Raw genomic sequence first — 23,617 nt, forward strand, 5'->3', positions numbered from 1 at the left:
TCACCACTGGACGTTAAACACCAATCCGTCCATCCACCTGAGAGATCGTATATATGCGTATACCCTACGTAGTTTACTGAGAGATTATCTCCCCATTAATATAGCCACTATGCAAACTTGTGTTTTCTCAACTATAACAGCCGTTTGTCATTTCAGTGAACATCAAAAAGGATGAACCTCTTTCAAATGTAAATTAATGCCAAGTACAAAAGGTAGAACAATGTCAGCTACCCAAAATTTTGCACGGAATAAAATTACTAGAATACCTTTGATAAAGTAAATGTAGTTTAAAACAAACAGTGTACACTGTACGTTATTCATTAGCTTTGCGCAGTGGCGGTACCATAGCCGATGAGGTTTATCCGAGGCGTGGTTATTGCTAGTTGAAAACTATACCCAATACCCCGCGCTGATGCCTGAAATACGGCAGCAGTCGCAATTTCTGAACGCCTCTACGGAGGCAATGATACACAATTAAATAAAGAAAAGTCGACCAAACCAACTGCTTTGAAACATATGACAAAATGCTAAAGTAGTATTCAAGTAATTTTCTTTTACTAGATAAATCTAATGATCAGATGACACAATTTGGCGAAACACAAATTCGCATGATCTCATTCTTTTAGGTTCAATGAGGTGCATTGAAGTACTCAACATTTTCTAGGTTGATCTATATCATCTACATCCTCCTGACCAGTGAGTGTTGTGACTGAACATGTGAAAATGACAAACACGGTTTTGATGCATCAACTCATTATAATACAAACGATTTCATCATTTTCATCATTTTCCTCATCTGTTTTGAAGAATGAATGCCACTTTTGGTGGTTTTGATAGATTGTAATTGACTAGGAGCATTACATCTAGGAAAATATCCGAACTTAACAGCCCCTCCCCCTTTTTAAAACAATGAATCATTAAAATCAAAATATGAATAGTTGTTTTTATATATTGCTTCAGTGCAGATTTTATCGACAAATGTACAAATTGTCGTAAACTATCGCTAAAAGATCTTAAAATTCACGTATTTCCGTCTTCTTATCCTGATATGCATGTAATATTCACCACTGGACGTTAAACACCAATCCGTCCATCCACCTGAGAGATCGTATATATGCGTATACCCTACGTAGTTTACTGAGAGATTATCTCCCCATTAATATAGCCACTATGCAAACTTGTGTTTTCTCAACTATAACAGCCGTTTGTCATTTCAGTGAACATCAAAAAGGATGAACCTCTTTCAAATGTAAATTAATGCCAAGTACAAAAGGTAGAACAATGTCAGCTACCCAAAATTTTGCACGGAATAAAATTACTAGAATACCTTTGATAAAGTAAATGTAGTTTAAAACAAACAGTGTACACTGTACGTTATTCATTAGCTTTGCGCAGTGGCGGTACCATAGCCGATGAGGTTTATCCGAGGCGTGGTTATTGCTAGTTGAAAACTATACCCAATACCCCGCGCTGATGCCTGAAATACGGCAGCAGTCGCAATTTCTGAACGCCTCTACGGAGGCAATGATACACAATTAAATAAAGAAAAGTCGACCAAACCAACTGCTTTGAAACATATGACAAAATGCTAAAGTAGTATTCAAGTAATTTTCTTTTACTAGATAAATCTAATGATCAGATGACACAATTTGGCGAAACACAAATTCGCATGATCTCATTCTTTTAGGTTCAATGAGGTGCATTGAAGTACTCAACATTTTCTAGGTTGATCTATATCATCTACATCCTCCTGACCAGTGAGTGTTGTGACTGAACATGTGAAAATGACAAACACGGTTTTGATGCATCAACTCATTATAATACAAACGATTTCATCATTTTCATCATTTTCCTCATCTGTTTTGAAGAATGAATGCCACTTTTGGTGGTTTTGATAGATTGTAATTGACTAGGAGCATTACATCTAGGAAAATATCCGAACTTAACAGCCCCTCCCCCTTTTTAAAACAATGAATCATTAAAATCAAAATATGAATAGTTGTTTTTATATATTGCTTCAGTGCAGATTTTATCGACAAATGTACAAATTGTCGTAAACTATCGCTAAAAGATCTTAAAATTCACGTATTTCCGTCTTCTTATCCTGATATGCATGTAATATTCACCACTGGACGTTAAACACCAATCCGTCCATCCACCTGAGAGATCGTATATATGCGTATACCCTACGTAGTTTACTGAGAGATTATCTCCCCATTAATATAGCCACTATGCAAACTTGTGTTTTCTCAACTATAACAGCCGTTTGTCATTTCAGTGAACATCAAAAAGGATGAACCTCTTTCAAATGTAAATTAATGCCAAGTACAAAAGGTAGAACAATGTCAGCTACCCAAAATTTTGCACGGAATAAAATTACTAGAATACCTTTGATAAAGTAAATGTAGTTTAAAACAAACAGTGTACACTGTACGTTATTCATTAGCTTTGCGCAGTGGCGGTACCATAGCCGATGAGGTTTATCCGAGGCGTGGTTATTGCTAGTTGAAAACTATACCCAATACCCCGCGCTGATGCCTGAAATACGGCAGCAGTCGCAATTTCTGAACGCCTCTACGGAGGCAATGATACACAATTAAATAAAGAAAAGTCGACCAAACCAACTGCTTTGAAACATATGACAAAATGCTAAAGTAGTATTCAAGTAATTTTCTTTTACTAGATAAATCTAATGATCAGATGACACAATTTGGCGAAACACAAATTCGCATGATCTCATTCTTTTAGGTTCAATGAGGTGCATTGAAGTACTCAACATTTTCTAGGTTGATCTATATCATCTACATCCTCCTGACCAGTGAGTGTTGTGACTGAACATGTGAAAATGACAAACACGGTTTTGATGCATCAACTCATTATAATACAAACGATTTCATCATTTTCATCATTTTCCTCATCTGTTTTGAAGAATGAATGCCACTTTTGGTGGTTTTGATAGATTGTAATTGACTAGGAGCATTACATCTAGGAAAATATCCGAACTTAACAGCCCCTCCCCCTTTTTAAAACAATGAATCATTAAAATCAAAATATGAATAGTTGTTTTTATATATTGCTTCAGTGCAGATTTTATCGACAAATGTACAAATTGTCGTAAACTATCGCTAAAAGATCTTAAAATTCACGTATTTCCGTCTTCTTATCCTGATATGCATGTAATATTCACCACTGGACGTTAAACACCAATCCGTCCATCCACCTGAGAGATCGTATATATGCGTATACCCTACGTAGTTTACTGAGAGATTATCTCCCCATTAATATAGCCACTATGCAAACTTGTGTTTTCTCAACTATAACAGCCGTTTGTCATTTCAGTGAACATCAAAAAGGATGAACCTCTTTCAAATGTAAATTAATGCCAAGTACAAAAGGTAGAACAATGTCAGCTACCCAAAATTTTGCACGGAATAAAATTACTAGAATACCTTTGATAAAGTAAATGTAGTTTAAAACAAACAGTGTACACTGTACGTTATTCATTAGCTTTGCGCAGTGGCGGTACCATAGCCGATGAGGTTTATCCGAGGCGTGGTTATTGCTAGTTGAAAACTATACCCAATACCCCGCGCTGATGCCTGAAATACGGCAGCAGTCGCAATTTCTGAACGCCTCTACGGAGGCAATGATACACAATTAAATAAAGAAAAGTCGACCAAACCAACTGCTTTGAAACATATGACAAAATGCTAAAGTAGTATTCAAGTAATTTTCTTTTACTAGATAAATCTAATGATCAGATGACACAATTTGGCGAAACACAAATTCGCATGATCTCATTCTTTTAGGTTCAATGAGGTGCATTGAAGTACTCAACATTTTCTAGGTTGATCTATATCATCTACATCCTCCTGACCAGTGAGTGTTGTGACTGAACATGTGAAAATGACAAACACGGTTTTGATGCATCAACTCATTATAATACAAACGATTTCATCATTTTCATCATTTTCCTCATCTGTTTTGAAGAATGAATGCCACTTTTGGTGGTTTTGATAGATTGTAATTGACTAGGAGCATTACATCTAGGAAAATATCCGAACTTAACAGCCCCTCCCCCTTTTTAAAACAATGAATCATTAAAATCAAAATATGAATAGTTTTTTTTATATATTGCTTCAGTGCAGATTTTATCGACAAATGTACAAATTGTCGTAAACTATCGCTAAAAGATCTTAAAATTCACGTATTTCCGTCTTCTTATCCTGATATGCATGTAATATTCACCACTGGACGTTAAACACCAATCCGTCCATCCACCTGAGAGATCGTATATATGCGTATACCCTACGTAGTTTACTGAGAGATTATCTCCCCATTAATATAGCCACTATGCAAACTTGTGTTTTCTCAACTATAACAGCCGTTTGTCATTTCAGTGAACATCAAAAAGGATGAACCTCTTTCAAATGTAAATTAATGCCAAGTACAAAAGGTAGAACAATGTCAGCTACCCAAAATTTTGCACGGAATAAAATTACTAGAATACCTTTGATAAAGTAAATGTAGTTTAAAACAAACAGTGTACACTGTACGTTATTCATTAGCTTTGCGCAGTGGCGGTACCATAGCCGATGAGGTTTATCCGAGGCGTGGTTATTGCTAGTTGAAAACTATACCCAATACCCCGCGCTGATGCCTGAAATACGGCAGCAGTCGCAATTTCTGAACGCCTCTACGGAGGCAATGATACACAATTAAATAAAGAAAAGTCGACCAAACCAACTGCTTTGAAACATATGACAAAATGCTAAAGTAGTATTCAAGTAATTTTCTTTTACTAGATAAATCTAATGATCAGATGACACAATTTGGCGAAACACAAATTCGCATGATCTCATTCTTTTAGGTTCAATGAGGTGCATTGAAGTACTCAACATTTTCTAGGTTGATCTATATCATCTACATCCTCCTGACCAGTGAGTGTTGTGACTGAACATGTGAAAATGACAAACACGGTTTTGATGCATCAAATCATTATAATACAAACGATTTCATCATTTTCATCATTTTCCTCATCTGTTTTGAAGAATGAATGCCACTGTTGGTGGTTTTGATAGATTGTAATTGACTAGGAGCATTACATCTAGGAAAATATCCGAACTTAACAGCCCCTCCCCCTTTTTAAAACAATGAATCATTAAAATCAAAATATGAATAGTTTTTTTTATATATTGCTTCAGTGCAGATTTTATCGACAAATGTACAAATTGTCGTAAACTATCGCTAAAAGATCTTAAAATTCACGTATTTCCGTCTTCTTATCCTGATATGCATGTAATATTCACCACTGGACGTTAAACACCAATCCGTCCATCCACCTGAGAGATCGTATATATGCGTATACCCTACGTAGTTTACTGAGAGATTATCTCCCCATTAATATAGCCACTATGCAAACTTGTGTTTTCTCAACTATAACAGCCGTTTGTCATTTCAGTGAACATCAAAAAGGATGAACCTCTTTCAAATGTAAATTAATGCCAAGTACAAAAGGTAGAACAATGTCAGCTACCCAAAATTTTGCACGGAATAAAATTACTAGAATACCTTTGATAAAGTAAATGTAGTTTAAAACAAACAGTGTACACTGTACGTTATTCATTAGCTTTGCGCAGTGGCGGTACCATAGCCGATGAGGTTTATCCGAGGCGTGGTTATTGCTAGTTGAAAACTATACCCAATACCCCGCGCTGATGCCTGAAATACGGCAGCAGTCGCAATTTCTGAACGCCTCTACGGAGGCAATGATACACAATTAAATAAAGAAAAGTCGACCAAACCAACTGCTTTGAAACATATGACAAAATGCTAAAGTAGTATTCAAGTAATTTTCTTTTACTAGATAAATCTAATGATCAGATGACACAATTTGGCGAAACACAAATTCGCATGATCTCATTCTTTTAGGTTCAATGAGGTGCATTGAAGTACTCAACATTTTCTAGGTTGATCTATATCATCTACATCCTCCTGACCAGTGAGTGTTGTGACTGAACATGTGAAAATGACAAACACGGTTTTGATGCATCAAATCATTATAATACAAACGATTTCATCATTTTCATCATTTTCCTCATCTGTTTTGAAGAATGAATGCCACTTTTGGTGGTTTTGATAGATTGTAATTGACTAGGAGCATTACATCTAGGAAAATATCCGAACTTAACAGCCCCTCCCCCTTTTTAAAACAATGAATCATTAAAATCAAAATATGAATAGTTTTTTTTATATATTGCTTCAGTGCAGATTTTATCGACAAATGTACAAATTGTCGTAAACTATCGCTAAAAGATCTTAAAATTCACGTATTTCCGTCTTCTTATCCTGATATGCATGTAATATTCACCACTGGACGTTAAACACCAATCCGTCCATCCACCTGAGAGATCGTATATATGCGTATACCCTACGTAGTTTACTGAGAGATTATCTCCCCATTAATATAGCCACTATGCAAACTTGTGTTTTCTCAACTATAACAGCCGTTTGTCATTTCAGTGAACATCAAAAAGGATGAACCTCTTTCAAATGTAAATTAATGCCAAGTACAAAAGGTAGAACAATGTCAGCTACCCAAAATTTTGCACGGAATAAAATTATTAGAATACCTTTGATAAAGTAAATGTAGTTTAAAACAAACAGTGTACACTGTACGTTATTCATTAGCTTTGCGCAGTGGCGGTACCATAGCCGATGAGGTTTATCCGAGGCGTGGTTATTGCTAGTTGAAAACTATACCCAATACCCCGCGCTGATGCCTGAAATACGGCAGCAGTCGCAATTTCTGAACGCCTCTACGGAGGCAATGATACACAATTAAATAAAGAAAAGTCGACCAAACCAACTGCTTTGAAACATATGACAAAATGCTAAAGTAGTATTCAAGTAATTTTCTTTTACTAGATAAATCTAATGATTAGATGACACAATTTGGCGAAACACAAATTCGCATGATCTCATTCTTTTAGGTTCAATGAGGTGCATTGAAGTACTCAACATTTTCTAGGTTGATCTATATCATCTACATCCTCCTGACCAGTGAGTGTTGTGACTGAACATGTGAAAATGACAAACACGGTTTTGATGCATCAAATCATTATAATACAAACGATTTCATCATTTTCATCATTTTCCTCATCTGTTTTGAAGAATGAATGCCACTTTTGGTGGTTTTGATAGATTGTAATTGACTAGGAGCATTACATCTAGGAAAATATCCTAACTTAACAGCCCCTCCCCTTTTTAAAACAATGAATCATTAAAATCAAAATATGAATAGTTTTTTTTATATATTGCTTCAGTGCAGATTTTATCGACAAATGTACAAATTGTCGTAAACTATCCCTAAAAGATCTTAAAATTCATGTATTTCCGTCTTCTTATCCTGATATGCATGTAATATTCACCACTGGACGTTAAACACCAATCCGTCCATCCACCTGAGAGATCGTATATATGCGTATACCCTACGTAGTTTACTGAGAGATTATCTCCCCATTAATATAGCCACTATGCAAACTTGTGTTTTCTCAACTATAACAGCCGTTTGTCATTTCAGTGAACATCAAAAAGGATGAACCTCTTTCAAATGTAAATTAATGCCAAGTACAAAAGGTAGAACAATGTCAGCTACCCAAAATTTTGCACGGAATAAAATTACTAGAATACCTTTGATAAAGTAAATGTAGTTTAAAACAAACAGTGTACACTGTACGTTATTCATTAGCTTTGCGCAGTGGCGGTACCATAGCCGATGAGGTTTATCCGAGGCGTGGTTATTGCTAGTTGAAAACTATACCCAATACCCCGCGCTGATGCCTGAAATACGGCAGCAGTCGCAATTTCTGAACGCCTCTACGGAGGCAATGATACACAATTAAATAAAGAAAAGTCGACCAAACCAACTGCTTTGAAACATATGACAAAATGCTAAAGTAGTATTCAAGTAATTTTCTTTTACTAGATAAATCTATGATCAGATGACACAATTTGGCGAAACACAAATTCGCAGGATCTCATTCTTTTAGGTTCAATGAGGTGCATTGAAGTACTCAACATTTTCTAGGTTGATCTATATCATCTACATCCTCCTGACCAGTGAGTGTTGTGACTGAACATGTGAAAATGACAAACACGGTTTTGATGCATCAAATCATTATAATACAAACGATTTCATCATTTTCATCATTTTCCTCATCTGTTTTGAAGAATGAATGCCACTTTTGGTGGTTTTGATAGATTGTAATTGACTAGGAGCATTACATCTAGGAAAATATCCGAACTTAACAGCCCCTCCCCCTTTTTAAAACAATGAATCATTAAAATCAAAATATGAATAGTTTTTTTTATATATTGCTTCAGTGCAGATTTTATCGACAAATGTACAAATTGTCGTAAACTATCGCTAAAAGATCTTAAAATTCACGTATTTCCGTCTTCTTATCCTGATATGCATGTAATATTCACCACTGGACGTTAAACACCAATCCGTCCATCCACCTGAGAGATCGTATATATGCGTATACCCTACGTAGTTTACTGAGAGATTATCTCCCCATTAATATAGCCACTATGCAAACTTGTGTTTTCTCAACTATAACAGCCGTTTGTCATTTCAGTGAACATCAAAAAGGATGAACCTCTTTCAAATGTAAATTAATGCCAAGTACAAAAGGTAGAACAATGTCAGCTACCCAAAATTTTGCACGGAATAAAATTACTAGAATACCTTTGATAAAGTAAATGTAGTTTAAAACAAACAGTGTACACTGTACGTGATTCATTAGCTTTGCGCAGTGGCGGTACCATAGCCGATGAGGTTTATCCGAGGCGTGGTTATTGCTAGTTGAAAACTATACCCAATACCCCGCGCTGATGCCTGAAATACGGCAGCAGTCGCAATTTCTGAACGCCTCTACGGAGGCAATGATACACAATTAAATAAAGAAAAGTCGACCAAACCAACTGCTTTGAAACATATGACAAAATGCTAAAGTAGTATTCAAGTAATTTTCTTTTACTAGATAAATCTAATGATCAGATGACACAATTTGGCGAAACACAAATTCGCATGATCTCATTCTTTTAGGTTCAATGAGGTGCATTGAAGTACTCAACATTTTCTAGGTTGATCTATATCATCTACATCCTCCTGACCAGTGAGTGTTGTGACTGAACATGTGAAAATGACAAACACGGTTTTGATGCATCAAATCATTATAATACAAACGATTTCATCATTTTCATCATTTTCCTCATCTGTTTTGAAGAATGAATGCCACTTTTGGTGGTTTTGATAGATTGTAATTGACTAGGAGCATTACATCTAGGAAAATATCCGAACTTAACAGCCCCTCCCCCTTTTTAAAACAATGAATCATTAAAATCAAAATATGAATAGTTTTTTTTATATATTGCTTCAGTGCAGATTTTATCGACAAATGTACAAATTGTCGTAAACTATCGCTAAAAGATCTTAAAATTCACGTATTTCCGTCTTCTTATCCTGATATGCATGTAATATTCACCACTGGACGTTAAACACCAATCCGTCCATCCACCTGAGAGATCGTATATATGCGTATACCCTACGTAGTTTACTGAGAGATTATCTCCCCATTAATATAGCCACTATGCAAACTTGTGTTTTCTCAACTATAACAGCCGTTTGTCATTTCAGTGAACATCAAAAAGGATGAACCTCTTTCAAATGTAAATTAATGCCAAGTACAAAAGGTAGAACAATGTCAGCTACCCAAAATTTTGCACGGAATAAAATTACTAGAATACCTTTGATAAAGTAAATGTAGTTTAAAACAAACAGTGTACACTGTACGTTATTCATTAGCTTTGCGCAGTGGCGGTACCATAGCCGATGAGGTTTATCCGAGGCGTGGTTATTGCTAGTTGAAAACTATACCCAATACCCCGCGCTGATGCCTGAAATACGGCAGCAGTCGCAATTTCTGAACGCCTCTACGGAGGCAATGATACACAATTAAATAAAGAAAAGTCGACCAAACCAACTGCTTTGAAACATATGACAAAATGCTAAAGTAGTATTCAAGTAATTTTCTTTTACTAGATAAATCTAATGATCAGATGACACAATTTGGCGAAACACAAATTCGCATGATCTCATTCTTTTAGGTTCAATGAGGTGCATTGAAGTACTCAACATTTTCTAGGTTGATCTATATCATCTACATCCTCCTGACCAGTGAGTGTTGTGACTGAACATGTGAAAATGACAAACACGGTTTTGATGCATCAAATCATTATAATACAAACGATTTCATCATTTTCATCATTTTCCTCATCTGTTTTGAAGAATGAATGCCACTTTTGGTGGTTTTGATAGATTGTAATTGACTAGGAGCATTACATCTAGGAAAATATCCGAACTTAACAGCCCCTCCCCCTTTTTAAAACAATGAATCATTAAAATCAAAATATGAATAGTTTTTTTTATATATTGCTTCAGTGCAGATTTTATCGACAAATGTACAAATTGTCGTAAACTATCGCTAAAAGATCTTAAAATTCACGTATTTCCGTCTTCTTATCCTGATATGCATGTAATATTCACCACTGGACGTTAAACACCAATCCGTCCATCCACCTGAGAGATCGTATATATGCGTATACCCTACGTATTTTACTGAGAGATTATCTCCCCATTAATATAGCCACTATGCAAACTTGTGTTTTCTCAACTATAACAGCCGTTTGTCATTTCAGTGAACATCAAAAAGGATGAACCTCTTTCAAATGTAAATTAATGCCAAGTACAAAAGGTAGAACAATGTCAGCTACCCAAAATTTTGCACGGAATAAAATTATTAGAATACCTTTGATAAAGTAAATGTAGTTTAAAACAAACAGTGTACACTGTACGTTATTCATTAGCTTTGCGCAGTGGCGGTACCATAGCCGATGAGGTTTATCCGAGGCGTGGTTATTGCTAGTTGAAAACTATACCCAATACCCCGCGCTGATGCCTGAAATACGGCAGCAGTCGCAATTTCTGAACGCCTCTACGGAGGCAATGATACACAATTAAATAAAGAAAAGTCGACCAAACCAACTGCTTTGAAACATATGACAAAATGCTAAAGTAGTATTCAAGTAATTTTCTTTTACTAGATAAATCTAATGATTAGATGACACAATTTGGCGAAACACAAATTCGCATGATCTCATTCTTTTAGGTTCAATGAGGTGCATTGAAGTACTCAACATTTTCTAGGTTGATCTATATCATCTACATCCTCCTGACCAGTGAGTGTTGTGACTGAACATGTGAAAATGACAAACACGGTTTTGATGCATCAAATCATTATAATACAAACGATTTCATCATTTTCATCATTTTCCTCATCTGTTTTGAAGAATGAATGCCACTTTTGGTGGTTTTGATAGATTGTAATTGACTAGGAGCATTACATCTAGGAAAATATCCTAACTTAACAGCCCCTCCCCTTTTTAAAACAATGAATCATTAAAATCAAAATATGAATAGTTTTTTTTATATATTGCTTCAGTGCAGATTTTATCGACAAATGTACAAATTGTCGTAAACTATCCCTAAAAGATCTTAAAATTCATGTATTTCCGTCTTCTTATCCTGATATGCATGTAATATTCACCACTGGACGTTAAACACCAATCCGTCCATCCACCTGAGAGATCGTATATATGCGTATACCCTACGTAGTTTACTGAGAGATTATCTCCCCATTAATATAGCCACTATGCAAACTTGTGTTTTCTCAACTATAACAGCCGTTTGTCATTTCAGTGAACATCAAAAAGGATGAACCTCTTTCAAATGTAAATTAATGCCAAGTACAAAAGGTAGAACAATGTCAGCTACCCAAAATTTTGCACGGAATAAAATTACTAGAATACCTTTGATAAAGTAAATGTAGTTTAAAACAAACAGTGTACACTGTACGTTAATCATTAGCTTTGCGCAGTGGCGGTACCATAGCCGATGAGGTTTATCCGAGGCGTGGTTATTGCTAGTTGAAAACTATACCCAATACCCCGCGCTGATGCCTGAAATACGGCAGCAGTCGCAATTTCTTGAACGCCTCTACGGAGGCAATGATACACAATTAAATAAAGAAAAGTCGACCAAACCAACTGCTTTGAAACATATGACAAAATGCTAAAGTAGTATTCAAGTAATTTTCTTTTACTAGATAAATCTATGATCAGATGACACAATTTGGCGAAACACAAATTCGCAGGATCTCATTCTTTTAGGTTCAATGAGGTGCATTGAAGTACTCAACATTTTCTAGGTTGATCTATATCATCTACATCCTCCTGACCAGTGAGTGTTGTGACTGAACATGTGAAAATGACAAACACGGTTTTGATGCATCAAATCATTATAATACAAACGATTTCATCATTTTCATCATTTTCCTCATCTGTTTTGAAGAATGAATGCCACTTTTGGTGGTTTTGATAGATTGTAATTGACTAGGAGCATTACATCTAGGAAAATATCCGAACTTAACAGCCCCTCCCCCTTTTTAAAACAATGAATCATTAAAATCAAAATATGAATAGTTTTTTTTATATATTGCTTCAGTGCAGATTTTATCGACAAATGTACAAATTGTCGTAAACTATCGCTAAAAGATCTTAAAATTCACGTATTTCCGTCTTCTTATCCTGATATGCATGTAATATTCACCACTGGACGTTAAACACCAATCCGTCCATCCACCTGAGAGATCGTATATATGCGTATACCCTACGTAGTTTACTGAGAGATTATCTCCCCATTAATATAGCCACTATGCAAACTTGTGTTTTCTCAACTATAACAGCCGTTTGTCATTTCAGTGAACATCAAAAAGGATGAACCTCTTTCAAATGTAAATTAATGCCAAGTACAAAAGGTAGAACAATGTCAGCTACCCAAAATTTTGCACGGAATAAAATTACTAGAATACCTTTGATAAAGTAAATGTAGTTTAAAACAAACAGTGTACACTGTACGTTATTCATTAGCTTTGCGCAGTGGCGGTACCATAGCCGATGAGGTTTATCCGAGGCGTGGTTATTGCTAGTTGAAAACTATACCCAATACCCCGCGCTGATGCCTGAAATACGGCAGCAGTCGCAATTTCTGAACGCCTCTACGGAGGCAATGATACACAATTAAATAAAGAAAAGTCGACCAAACCAACTGCTTTGAAACATATGACAAAATGCTAAAGTAGTATTCAAGTAATTTTCTTTTACTAGATAAATCTAATGATCAGATGACACAATTTGGCGAAACACAAATTCGCATGATCTCATTCTTTTAGGTTCAATGAGGTGCATTGAAGTACTCAACATTTTCTAGGTTGATCTATATCATCTACATCCTCCTGACCAGTGAGTGTTGTGACTGAACATGTGAAAATGACAAACACGGTTTTGATGCATCAAATCATTATAATACAAACGATTTCATCATTTTCATCATTTTCCTCATCTGTTTTGAAGAATGAATGCCACTTTTGGTGGTTTTGATAGATTGTAATTGACTAGGAGCATTACATCTAGGAAAATATCCGAACTTAACAGCCCCTCCCCCTTTTTAAAACAATGAATCATTAAAATCAAAATATGAATAGTTTTTTTTATATATTGCTTCAGTGCAGATTTTATCGACAAATGTACAAATTGTCGTAAACTATCGCTAAAAGATCTTAAAATTCACGTATTTCCGTCTTCTTATCCTGATATGCATGTAATATTCACCACTGGACGTTAAACACCAATCCGTCCATCCACCTGAGAGATCGTATATATGCGTATACCCTACGTAGTTTACTGAGAGATTATCTCCCCATTAATATAGCCACTATGCAAACTTGTGTTTTCTCAACTATAACAGCCGTTTGTCATTTCAGTGAACATCAAAAAGGATGAACCTCTTTCAAATGTAAATTAATGCCAAGTACAAAAGGTAGAACAATGTCAGCTACCCAAAATTTTGCACGGAATAAAATTACTAGAATACCTTTGATAAAGTAAATGTAGTTTAAAACAAACAGTGTACACTGTACGTTAATCATTAGCTTTGCGCAGTGGCGGTACCATAGCCGATGAGGTTTATCCGAGGCGTGGTTATTGCTAGTTGAAAACTATACCCAATACCCCGCGCTGATGCCTGAAATACGGCAGCAGTCGCAATTTCTGAACGCCTCTACGGAGGCAATGATACACAATTAAATAAAGAAAAGTCGACCAAACCAACTGCTTTGAAACATATGACAAAATGCTAAAGTAGTATTCAAGTAATTTTCTTTTACTAGATAAATCTATGATCAGATGACACAATTTGGCGAAACACAAATTCGCAGGATCTCATTCTTTTAGGTTCAATGAGGTGCATTGAAGTACTCAACATTTTCTAGGTTGATCTATATCATCTACATCCTCCTGACCAGTGAGTGTTGTGACTGAACATGTGAAAATGACAAACACGGTTTTGATGCATCAAATCATTATAATACAAACGATTTCATCATTTTCATCATTTTCCTCATCTGTTTTGAAGAATGAATGCCACTTTTGGTGGTTTTGATAGATTGTAATTGACTAGGAGCATTACATCTAGGAAAATATCCGAACTTAACAGCCCCTCCCCCTTTTTAAAACAATGAATCATTAAAATCAAAATATGAATAGTTTTTTTTATATATTGCTTCAGTGCAGATTTTATCGACAAATGTACAAATTGTCGTAAACTATCGCTAAAAGATCTTAAAATTCACGTATTTCCGTCTTCTTATCCTGATATGCATGTAATATTCACCACTGGACGTTAAACACCAATCCGTCCATCCACCTGAGAGATCGTATATATGCGTATACCCTACGTAGTTTACTGAGAGATTATCTCCCCATTAATATAGCCACTATGCAAACTTGTGTTTTCTCAACTATAACAGCCGTTTGTCATTTCAGTGAACATCAAAAAGGATGAACCTCTTTCAAATGTAAATTAATGCCAAGTACAAAAGGTAGAACAATGTCAGCTACCCAAAATTTTGCACGGAATAAAATTACTAGAATACCTTTGATAAAGTAAATGTAGTTTAAAACAAACAGTGTACACTGTACGTTATTCATTAGCTTTGCGCAGTGGCGGTACCATAGCCGATGAGGTTTATCCGAGGCGTGGTTATTGCTAGTTGAAAACTATACCCAATACCCCGCGCTGATGCCTGAAATACGGCAGCAGTCGCAATTTCTGAACGCCTCTACGGAGGCAATGATACACAATTAAATAAAGAAAAGTCGACCAAACCAACTGCTTTGAAACATATGACAAAATGCTAAAGTAGTATTCAAGTAATTTTCTTTTACTAGATAAATCTAATGATCAGATGACACAATTTGGCGAAACACAAATTCGCATGATCTCATTCTTTTAGGTTCAATGAGGTGCATTGAAGTACTCAACATTTTCTAGGTTGATCTATATCATCTACATCCTCCTGACCAGTGAGTGTTGTGACTGAACATGTGAAAATGACAAACACGGTTTTGATGCATCAAATCATTATAATACAAACGATTTCATCATTTTCATCATTTTCCTCATCTGTTTTGAAGAATGAATGCCACTTTTGGTGGTTTTGATAGATTGTAATTGACTAGGAGCATTACATCTAGGAAAATATCCGAACTTAACAGCCCCTCCCCCTTTTTAAAACAATGAATCATTAAAATCAAAATATGAATAGTTTTTTTTATATATTGCTTCAGTGCAGATTTTATCGACAAATGTACAAATTGTCGTAAACTATCGCTAAAAGATCTTAAAATTCACGTATTTCCGTCTTCTTATCCTGATATGCATGTAATATTCACCACTGGACGTTAAACACCAATCCGTCCATCCACCTGAGAGATCGTATATATGCGTATACCCTACGTAGTTTACTGAGAGATTATCTCCCCATTAATATAGCCACTATGCAAACTTGTGTTTTCTCAACTATAACAGCCGTTTGTCATTTCAGTGAACATCAAAAAGGATGAACCTCTTTCAAATGTAAATTAATGCCAAGTACAAAAGGTAGAACAATGTCAGCTACCCAAAATTTTGCACGGAATAAAATTACTAGAATACCTTTGGTAAAGTAAATGTAGTTTAAAACAAACAGTGTACACTGTACGTTATTCATTAGCTTTGCGCAGTGGCGGTACCATAGCCGATGAGGTTTATCCGAGGCGTGGTTATTGCTAGTTGAAAACTATACCCAATACCCCGCGCTGATGCCTGAAATACGGCAGCAGTCGCAATTTCTGAACGCCTCTACGGAGGCAATGATACACAATTAAATAAAGAAAAGTCGACCAAACCAACTGCTTTGAAACATATGACAAAATGCTAAAGTAGTATTCAAGTAATTTTCTTTTACTAGATAAATCTAATGATCAGATGACACAATTTGGCGAAACACAAATTCGCAGGATCTCATTCTTTTAGGTTCAATGAGGTGCATTGAAGTACTCAACATTTTCTAGGTTGATCTATATCATCTACATCCTCCTGACCAGTGAGTGTTGTGACTGAACATGTGAAAATGACAAACACGGTTTTGATGCATCAAATCATTATAATACAAACGATTTCATCATTTTCATCATTTTCCTCATCTGTTTTGAAGAATGAATGCCACTTTTGGTGGTTTTGATAGATTGTAATTGACTAGGAGCATTACATCTAGGAAAATATCCGAACTTAACAGCCCCTCCCCCTTTTTAAAACAATGAATCATTAAAATCAAAATATGAATAGTTTTTTTATATATTGCTTCAGTGCAGATTTTATCGACAAATGTACAAATTGTCGTAAACTATCGCTAAAAGATCTTAAAATTCACGTATTTCCGTCTTCTTATCCTGATATGCATGTAATATTCACCACTGGACGTTAAACACCAATCCGTCCATCCACCTGAGAGATCGTATATATGCGTATACCCTACGTAGTTTACTGAGAGATTATCTCCCCATTAATATAGCCACTATGCAAACTTGTGTTTTCTCAACTATAACAGCCGTTTGTCATTTCAGTGAACATCAAAAAGGATGAACCTCTTTCAAATGTAAATTAATGCCAAGTACAAAAGGTAGAACAATGTCAGCTACCCAAAATTTTGCACGGAATAAAATTACTAGAATACCTTTGATAAAGTAAATGTAGTTTAAAACAAACAGTGTACACTGTACGTTATTCATTAGCTTTGCGCAGTGGCGGTACCATAGCCGATGAGGTTTATCCGAGGCGTGGTTATTGCTAGTTGAAAACTATACCCAATACCCCGCGCTGATGCCTGAAATACGGCAGCAGTCGCAATTTCTGAACGCCTCTACGGAGGCAATGATACACAATTAAATAAAGAAAAGTCGACCAAACCAACTGCTTTGAAACATATGACAAAATGCTAAAGTAGTATTCAAGTAATTTTCTTTTACTAGATAAATCTAATGATCAGATGACACAATTTGGCGAAACACAAATTCGCAGGATCTCATTCTTTTAGGTTCAATGAGGTGCATTGAAGTACTCAACATTTTCTAGGTTGATCTATATCATCTACATCCTCCTGACCAGTGAGTGTTGTGACTGAACATGTGAAAATGACAAACACGGTTTTGATGCATCAAATCATTATAATACAAACGATTTCATCATTTTCATCATTTTCCTCATCTGTTTTGAAGAATGAATGCCACTTTTGGTGGTTTTGATAGATTGTAATTGACTAGGAGCATTACATCTAGGAAAATATCCGAACTTAACAGCCCCTCCCCCTTTTTAAAACAATGAATCATTAAAATCAAAATATGAATAGTTTTTTTTATATATTGCTTCAGTGCAGATTTTATCGACAAATGTACAAATTGTCGTAAACTATCGCTAAAAGATCTTAAAATTCACGTATTTCCGTCTTCTTATCCTGATATGCATGTAATATTCACCACTGGACGTTAAACACCAATCCGTCCATCCACCTGAGAGATCGTATATATGCGTATACCCTACGTAGTTTACTGAGAGATTATCTCCCCATTAATATAGCCACTATGCAAACTTGTGTTTTCTCAACTATAACAGCCGTTTGTCATTTCAGTGAACATCAAAAAGGATGAACCTCTTTCAAATGTAAATTAATGCCAAGTACAAAAGGTAGAACAATGTCAGCTACCCAAAATTTTGCACGGAATAAAATTACTAGAATACCTTTGATAAAGTAAATGTAGTTTAAAACAAACAGTGTACACTGTACGTTATTCATTAGCTTTGCGCAGTGGCGGTACCATAGCCGATGAGGTTTATCCGAGGCGTGGTTATTGCTAGTTGAAAACTATACCCAATACCCCGCGCTGATGCCTGAAATACGGCAGCAGTCGCAATTTCTGAACGCCTCTACGGAGGCAATGATACACAATTAAATAAAGAAAAGTCGACCAAACCAACTGCTTTGAAACATATGACAAAATGCTAAAGTAGTATTCAAGTAATTTTCTTTTACTAGATAAATCTAATGATCAGATGACACAATTTGGCGAAACACAAATTCGCAGGATCTCATTCTTTTAGGTTCAATGAGGTGCATTGAAGTACTCAACATTTTCTAGGTTGATCTATATCATCTACATCCTCCTGACCAGTGAGTGTTGTGACTGAACATGTGAAAATGACAAACACGGTTTTGATGCATCAAATCATTATAATACAAACGATTTCATCATTTTCATCATTTTCCTCATCTGTTTTGAAGAATGAATGCCACTTTTGGTGGTTTTGATAGATTGTAATTGACTAGGAGCATTACATCTAGGAAAATATCCGAACTTAACAGCCCCTCCCCCTTTTTAAAACAATGAATCATTAAAATCAAAATATGAATAGTTTTTTTTATATATTGCTTCAGTGCAGATTTTATCGACAAATGTACAAATTGTCGTAAACTATCGCTAAAAGATCTTAAAATTCACGTATTTCCGTCTTCTTATCCTGATATGCATGTAATATTCACCACTGGACGTTAAACACCAATCCGTCCATCCACCTGAGAGATCGTATATATGCGTATACCCTACGTAGTTTACTGAGAGATTATCTCCCCATTAATATAGCCACTATGCAAACTTGTGTTTTCTCAACTATAACAGCCGTTTGTCATTTCAGTGAACATCAAAAAGGATGAACCTCTTTCAAATGTAAATTAATGCCAAGTACAAAAGGTAGAACAATGTCAGCTACCCAAAATTTTGCACGGAATAAAATTACTAGAATACCTTTGATAAAGTAAATGTAGTTTAAAACAAACAGTGTACACTGTACGTTATTCATTAGCTTTACGCAGTGGCGGTACCATAGCCGATGAGGTTTATCCGAGGCGTGGTTATTGCTAGTTGAAAACTATACCCAATACCCCGCGCTGATGCCTGAAATACGGCAGCAGTCGCAATTTCTGAACGCCTCTACGGAGGCAATGATACACAATTAAATAAAGAAAAGTCGACCAAACCAACTGCTTTGAAACATATGACAAAATGCTAAAGTAGTATTCAAGTAATTTTCTTTTACTAGATAAATCTAATGATCAGATGACACAATTTGGCGAAACACAAATTCGCAGGATCTCATTCTTTTAGGTTCAATGAGGTGCATTGAAGTACTCAACATTTTCTAGGTTGATCTATATCATCTACATCCTCCTGACCAGTGAGTGTTGTGACTGAACATGTGAAAATGACAAACACGGTTTTGATGCATCAAATCATTATAATACAAACGATTTCATCATTTTCATCATTTTCCTCATCTGTTTTGAAGAATGAATGCCACTTTTGGTGGTTTTGATAGATTGTAATTGACTAGGAGCATTACATCTAGGAAAATATCCGAACTTAACAGCCCCTCCCCCTTTTTAAAACAATGAATCATTAAAATCAAAATATGAATAGTTTTTTTTATATATTGCTTCAGTGCAGATTTTATCGACAAATGTACAAATTGTCGTAAACTATCGCTAAAAGATCTTAAAATTCACGTATTTCCGTCTTCTTATCCTGATATGCATGTAATATTCACCACTGGACGTTAAACACCAATCCGTCCATCCACCTGAGAGATCGTATATATGCGTATACCCTACGTAGTTTACTGAGAGATTATCTCCCCATTAATATAGCCACTATGCAAACTTGTGTTTTCTCAACTATAACAGCCGTTTGTCATTTCAGTGAACATCAAAAAGGATGAACCTCTTTCAAATGTAAATTAATGCCAAGTACAAAAGGTAGAACAATGTCAGCTACCCAAAATTTTGCACGGAATAAAATTACTAGAATACCTTTGATAAAGTAAATGTAGTTTAAAACAAACAGTGTACACTGTACGTTATTCATTAGCTTTGCGCAGTGGCGGTACCATAGCCGATGAGGTTTATCCGAGGCGTGGTTATTGCTAGTTGAAAACTATACCCAATACCCCGCGCTGATGCCTGAAATACGGCAGCAGTCGCAATTTCTGAACGCCTCTACGGAGGCAATGATACACAATTAAATAAAGAAAAGTCGACCAAACCAACTGCTTTGAAACATATGACAAAATGCTAAAGTAGTATTCAAGTAATTTTCTTTTACTAGATAAATCTAATGATCAGATGACACAATTTGGCGAAACACAAATTCGCAGGATCTCATTCTTTTAGGTTCAATGAGGTGCATTGAAGTACTCAACATTTTCTAGGTTGATCTATATCATCTACATCCTCCTGACCAGTGAGTGTTGTGACTGAACATGTGAAAATGACAAACACGGTTTTGATGCATCAAATCATTATAATACAAACGATTTCATCATTTTCATCATTTTCCTCATCTGTTTTGAAGAATGAATGCCACTTTTGGTGGTTTTGATAGATTGTAATTGACTAGGAGCATTACATCTAGGAAAATATCCGAACTTAACAGCCCCTCCCCCTTTTTAAAACAATGAATCATTAAAATCAAAATATGAATAGTTTTTTTTATATATTGCTTCAGTGCAGATTTTATCGACAAATGTACAAATTGTCGTAAACTATCGCTAAAAGATCTTAAAATTCACGTATTTCCGTCTTCTTATCCTGATATGCATGTAATATTCACCACTGGACGTTAAACACCAATCCGTCCATCCACCTGAGAGATCGTATATATGCGTATACCCTACGTAGTTTACTGAGAGATTATCTCCCCATTAATATAGCCACTATGCAAACTTGTGTTTTCTCAACTATAACAGCCGTTTGTCATTTCAGTGAACATCAAAAAGGATGAACCTCTTTCAAATGTAAATTAATGCCAAGTACAAAAGGTAGAACAATGTCAGCTACCCAAAATTTTGCACGGAATAAAATTACTAGAATACCTTTGATAAAGTAAATGTAGTTTAAAACAAACAGTGTACACTGTACGTTATTCATTAGCTTTGCGCAGTGGCGGTACCATAGCCGATGAGGTTTATCCGAGGCGTGGTTATTGCTAGTTGAAAACTATACCCAATACCCCGCGCTGATGCCTGAAATACGGCAGCAGTCGCAATTTCTGAACGCCTCTACGGAGGCAATGATACACAATTAAATAAAGAAAAGTCGACCAAACCAACTGCTTTGAAACATATGACAAAATGCTAAAGTAGTATTCAAGTAATTTTCTTTTACTAGATAAATCTAATGATCAGATGACACAATTTGGCGAAACACAAATTCGCAGGATCTCATTCTTTTAGGTTCAATGAGGTGCATTGAAGTACTCAACGTTTTCTAGGTTGATCTATATCATCTACATCCTCCTGACCAGTGAGTGTTGTGACTGAACATGTGAAAATGACAAACACGGTTTTGATGCATCAAATCATTATAATACAAACGATTTCATCATTTTCATCATTTTCCTCATCTGTTTTGAAGAATGAATGCCACTTTTGGTGGTTTTGATAGATTGTAATTGACTAGGAGCATTACATCTAGGAAAATATCCGAACTTAACAGCCCCTCCCCCTTTTTAAAACAATGAATCATTAAAATCAAAATATGAATAGTTTTTTTTATATATTGCTTCAGTGCAGATTTTATCGACAAATGTACAAATTGTCGTAAACTATCGCTAAAAGATCTTAAAATTCATGTATTTCCGTCTTCTTATCCTGATATGCATGTAATATTCACCACTAGACGTTAAACACCAATCCGTCCATCCACCTGAGAGATCGTATATATGCGTATACCCTACGTAGTTTACTGAGAGATTATCTCCCCATTAATATAGCCACTATGCAAACTTGTGTTTTCTCAACTATAACAGCCGTTTGTCATTTCAGTGAACATCAAAAAGGATGAACCTCTTTCAAATGTAAATTAATGCCAAGTACAAAAGGTAGAACAATGTCAGCTACCCAAAATTTTGCACGGAATAAAATTACTAGAATACCTTTGATAAAGTAAATGTAGTTTAAAACAAACAGTGTACACTGTACGTTATTCATTAGCTTTGCGCAGTGGCGGTACCATAGCCGATGAGGTTTATCCGAGGCGTGGTTATTGCTAGTTGAAAACTATACCCAATACCCCGCGCTGAAGCCTGAAATACGGCAGCAGTCGCAATTTCTGAACGCCTCTACGGAGGCAATGATACACAATTAAATAAAGAAAAGTCGACCAAACCAACTGCTTTGAAACATATGACAAAATGCTAAAGTAGTACTCAAGTAATTTTCTTTTACTGGATAAATCTAATGATCAGATGACACAATTTGGCGAAACACAAATTCGCATGATCTCATTCTTTTAGGTTCAATGAGGTGCATTGAAGTACTCAACATTTTCTAGGTTGATCTATATCATCTACATCCTCCTGACCAGTGAGTGTTGTGACTGAACATGTGAAAATGACAAACACGGTTTTGATGCATCAAATCATTATAATACAAACGATTTCATCATTTTCATCATTTTCCTCATCTGTTTTGAAGAATGAATGCCACTGTTGGTGGTTTTGATAGATTGTAATTGACTAGGAGCATTACATCTAGGAAAATATCCGAACTTAACAGCCCCTCCCCCTTTTTAAAACAATGAATCATTAAAATCAAAATATGAATAGTTTTTTTTATATATTGCTTCAGTGCAGATTTTATCGACAAATGTACAAATTGTCGTAAACTATCTCTAAAAGATCTTAAAATTCATGTATTTCTGTCTTCTTATCCTGATATGCATGTAATATTCACCACTGGACGTTAAACACCAATCCGTCCGTCCACCTGAGTCTCAGAGATCGTATATATGCGTATACCCTACGTAGTTTACTGAGAGATTATCTCCCCATTAATATAGCCACTGCACAAACTTGTGTTTTCTCAACTATAACAGCCGTTTGTCATTTCAGTGAACATCAAACAGGATGAAACGCTTTCAAAAGTAAATTGATGCGAAGTACAAAAGGTAGTATAAAGTTAGCTACCTAAAATTTTACACGGAGTAAAATTACTAGAATGCCTTTGATA

The 23,617-nt window shown here is 35.6% G+C and overlaps 22 non-coding genes across 22 annotated transcripts; all 22 read left to right on the forward strand.

The window, feature by feature from the left end:
* The first annotated feature begins 322 nt into the window (after positions 1-322).
* LOC143081190 (U4 spliceosomal RNA) lies at positions 323-461 on the forward strand. The gene has a single exon (XR_012979920.1). It is a non-coding gene; the product is annotated as a U4 spliceosomal RNA (small nuclear RNA).
* Positions 462-1,383: 922 nt separating this feature from the next.
* LOC143081191 (U4 spliceosomal RNA) lies at positions 1,384-1,522 on the forward strand. Its single transcript, XR_012979921.1, has one exon. It is a non-coding gene; the product is annotated as a U4 spliceosomal RNA (small nuclear RNA).
* Positions 1,523-2,444: 922 nt separating this feature from the next.
* On the forward strand, positions 2,445-2,583 carry LOC143081192 (U4 spliceosomal RNA). Its single transcript, XR_012979922.1, has one exon. It is a non-coding gene; the product is annotated as a U4 spliceosomal RNA (small nuclear RNA).
* A 922-nt stretch (positions 2,584-3,505) lies between these two features.
* Positions 3,506-3,644, forward strand: LOC143081194 (U4 spliceosomal RNA). Its single transcript, XR_012979924.1, has one exon. It is a non-coding gene; the product is annotated as a U4 spliceosomal RNA (small nuclear RNA).
* A 922-nt stretch (positions 3,645-4,566) lies between these two features.
* Positions 4,567-4,705, forward strand: LOC143081196 (U4 spliceosomal RNA). The gene has a single exon (XR_012979925.1). It is a non-coding gene; the product is annotated as a U4 spliceosomal RNA (small nuclear RNA).
* Positions 4,706-5,627: 922 nt separating this feature from the next.
* LOC143081197 (U4 spliceosomal RNA) lies at positions 5,628-5,766 on the forward strand. The gene has a single exon (XR_012979926.1). It is a non-coding gene; the product is annotated as a U4 spliceosomal RNA (small nuclear RNA).
* A 922-nt stretch (positions 5,767-6,688) lies between these two features.
* Positions 6,689-6,827, forward strand: LOC143081198 (U4 spliceosomal RNA). Its single transcript, XR_012979927.1, has one exon. It is a non-coding gene; the product is annotated as a U4 spliceosomal RNA (small nuclear RNA).
* A 921-nt stretch (positions 6,828-7,748) lies between these two features.
* Positions 7,749-7,887, forward strand: LOC143081199 (U4 spliceosomal RNA). The gene has a single exon (XR_012979928.1). It is a non-coding gene; the product is annotated as a U4 spliceosomal RNA (small nuclear RNA).
* Positions 7,888-8,808: 921 nt separating this feature from the next.
* LOC143081200 (U4 spliceosomal RNA) lies at positions 8,809-8,947 on the forward strand. The gene has a single exon (XR_012979929.1). It is a non-coding gene; the product is annotated as a U4 spliceosomal RNA (small nuclear RNA).
* A 922-nt stretch (positions 8,948-9,869) lies between these two features.
* Positions 9,870-10,008, forward strand: LOC143081201 (U4 spliceosomal RNA). Its single transcript, XR_012979930.1, has one exon. It is a non-coding gene; the product is annotated as a U4 spliceosomal RNA (small nuclear RNA).
* A 922-nt stretch (positions 10,009-10,930) lies between these two features.
* On the forward strand, positions 10,931-11,069 carry LOC143081202 (U4 spliceosomal RNA). Its single transcript, XR_012979931.1, has one exon. It is a non-coding gene; the product is annotated as a U4 spliceosomal RNA (small nuclear RNA).
* Positions 11,070-11,990: 921 nt separating this feature from the next.
* On the forward strand, positions 11,991-12,130 carry LOC143081216 (U4 spliceosomal RNA). Its single transcript, XR_012979944.1, has one exon. It is a non-coding gene; the product is annotated as a U4 spliceosomal RNA (small nuclear RNA).
* Positions 12,131-13,051: 921 nt separating this feature from the next.
* On the forward strand, positions 13,052-13,190 carry LOC143081203 (U4 spliceosomal RNA). Its single transcript, XR_012979932.1, has one exon. It is a non-coding gene; the product is annotated as a U4 spliceosomal RNA (small nuclear RNA).
* A 922-nt stretch (positions 13,191-14,112) lies between these two features.
* Positions 14,113-14,251, forward strand: LOC143081204 (U4 spliceosomal RNA). The gene has a single exon (XR_012979933.1). It is a non-coding gene; the product is annotated as a U4 spliceosomal RNA (small nuclear RNA).
* A 921-nt stretch (positions 14,252-15,172) lies between these two features.
* LOC143081206 (U4 spliceosomal RNA) lies at positions 15,173-15,311 on the forward strand. The gene has a single exon (XR_012979935.1). It is a non-coding gene; the product is annotated as a U4 spliceosomal RNA (small nuclear RNA).
* A 922-nt stretch (positions 15,312-16,233) lies between these two features.
* LOC143081207 (U4 spliceosomal RNA) lies at positions 16,234-16,372 on the forward strand. The gene has a single exon (XR_012979936.1). It is a non-coding gene; the product is annotated as a U4 spliceosomal RNA (small nuclear RNA).
* Positions 16,373-17,293: 921 nt separating this feature from the next.
* LOC143081208 (U4 spliceosomal RNA) lies at positions 17,294-17,432 on the forward strand. The gene has a single exon (XR_012979937.1). It is a non-coding gene; the product is annotated as a U4 spliceosomal RNA (small nuclear RNA).
* Positions 17,433-18,354: 922 nt separating this feature from the next.
* On the forward strand, positions 18,355-18,493 carry LOC143081209 (U4 spliceosomal RNA). The gene has a single exon (XR_012979938.1). It is a non-coding gene; the product is annotated as a U4 spliceosomal RNA (small nuclear RNA).
* A 922-nt stretch (positions 18,494-19,415) lies between these two features.
* Positions 19,416-19,554, forward strand: LOC143081214 (U4 spliceosomal RNA). The gene has a single exon (XR_012979942.1). It is a non-coding gene; the product is annotated as a U4 spliceosomal RNA (small nuclear RNA).
* A 922-nt stretch (positions 19,555-20,476) lies between these two features.
* LOC143081210 (U4 spliceosomal RNA) lies at positions 20,477-20,615 on the forward strand. The gene has a single exon (XR_012979939.1). It is a non-coding gene; the product is annotated as a U4 spliceosomal RNA (small nuclear RNA).
* Positions 20,616-21,537: 922 nt separating this feature from the next.
* LOC143081212 (U4 spliceosomal RNA) lies at positions 21,538-21,676 on the forward strand. Its single transcript, XR_012979940.1, has one exon. It is a non-coding gene; the product is annotated as a U4 spliceosomal RNA (small nuclear RNA).
* Positions 21,677-22,598: 922 nt separating this feature from the next.
* Positions 22,599-22,737, forward strand: LOC143081215 (U4 spliceosomal RNA). Its single transcript, XR_012979943.1, has one exon. It is a non-coding gene; the product is annotated as a U4 spliceosomal RNA (small nuclear RNA).
* The last annotated feature ends 880 nt before the right edge of the window (positions 22,738-23,617 follow it).

The sequence above is a fragment of the Mytilus galloprovincialis genome, chromosome 6 (assembly GCF_965363235.1).
Source record: "Mytilus galloprovincialis chromosome 6, xbMytGall1.hap1.1, whole genome shotgun sequence".
Taxonomy (NCBI): Eukaryota; Metazoa; Mollusca; class Bivalvia; order Mytilida; family Mytilidae; genus Mytilus; species Mytilus galloprovincialis.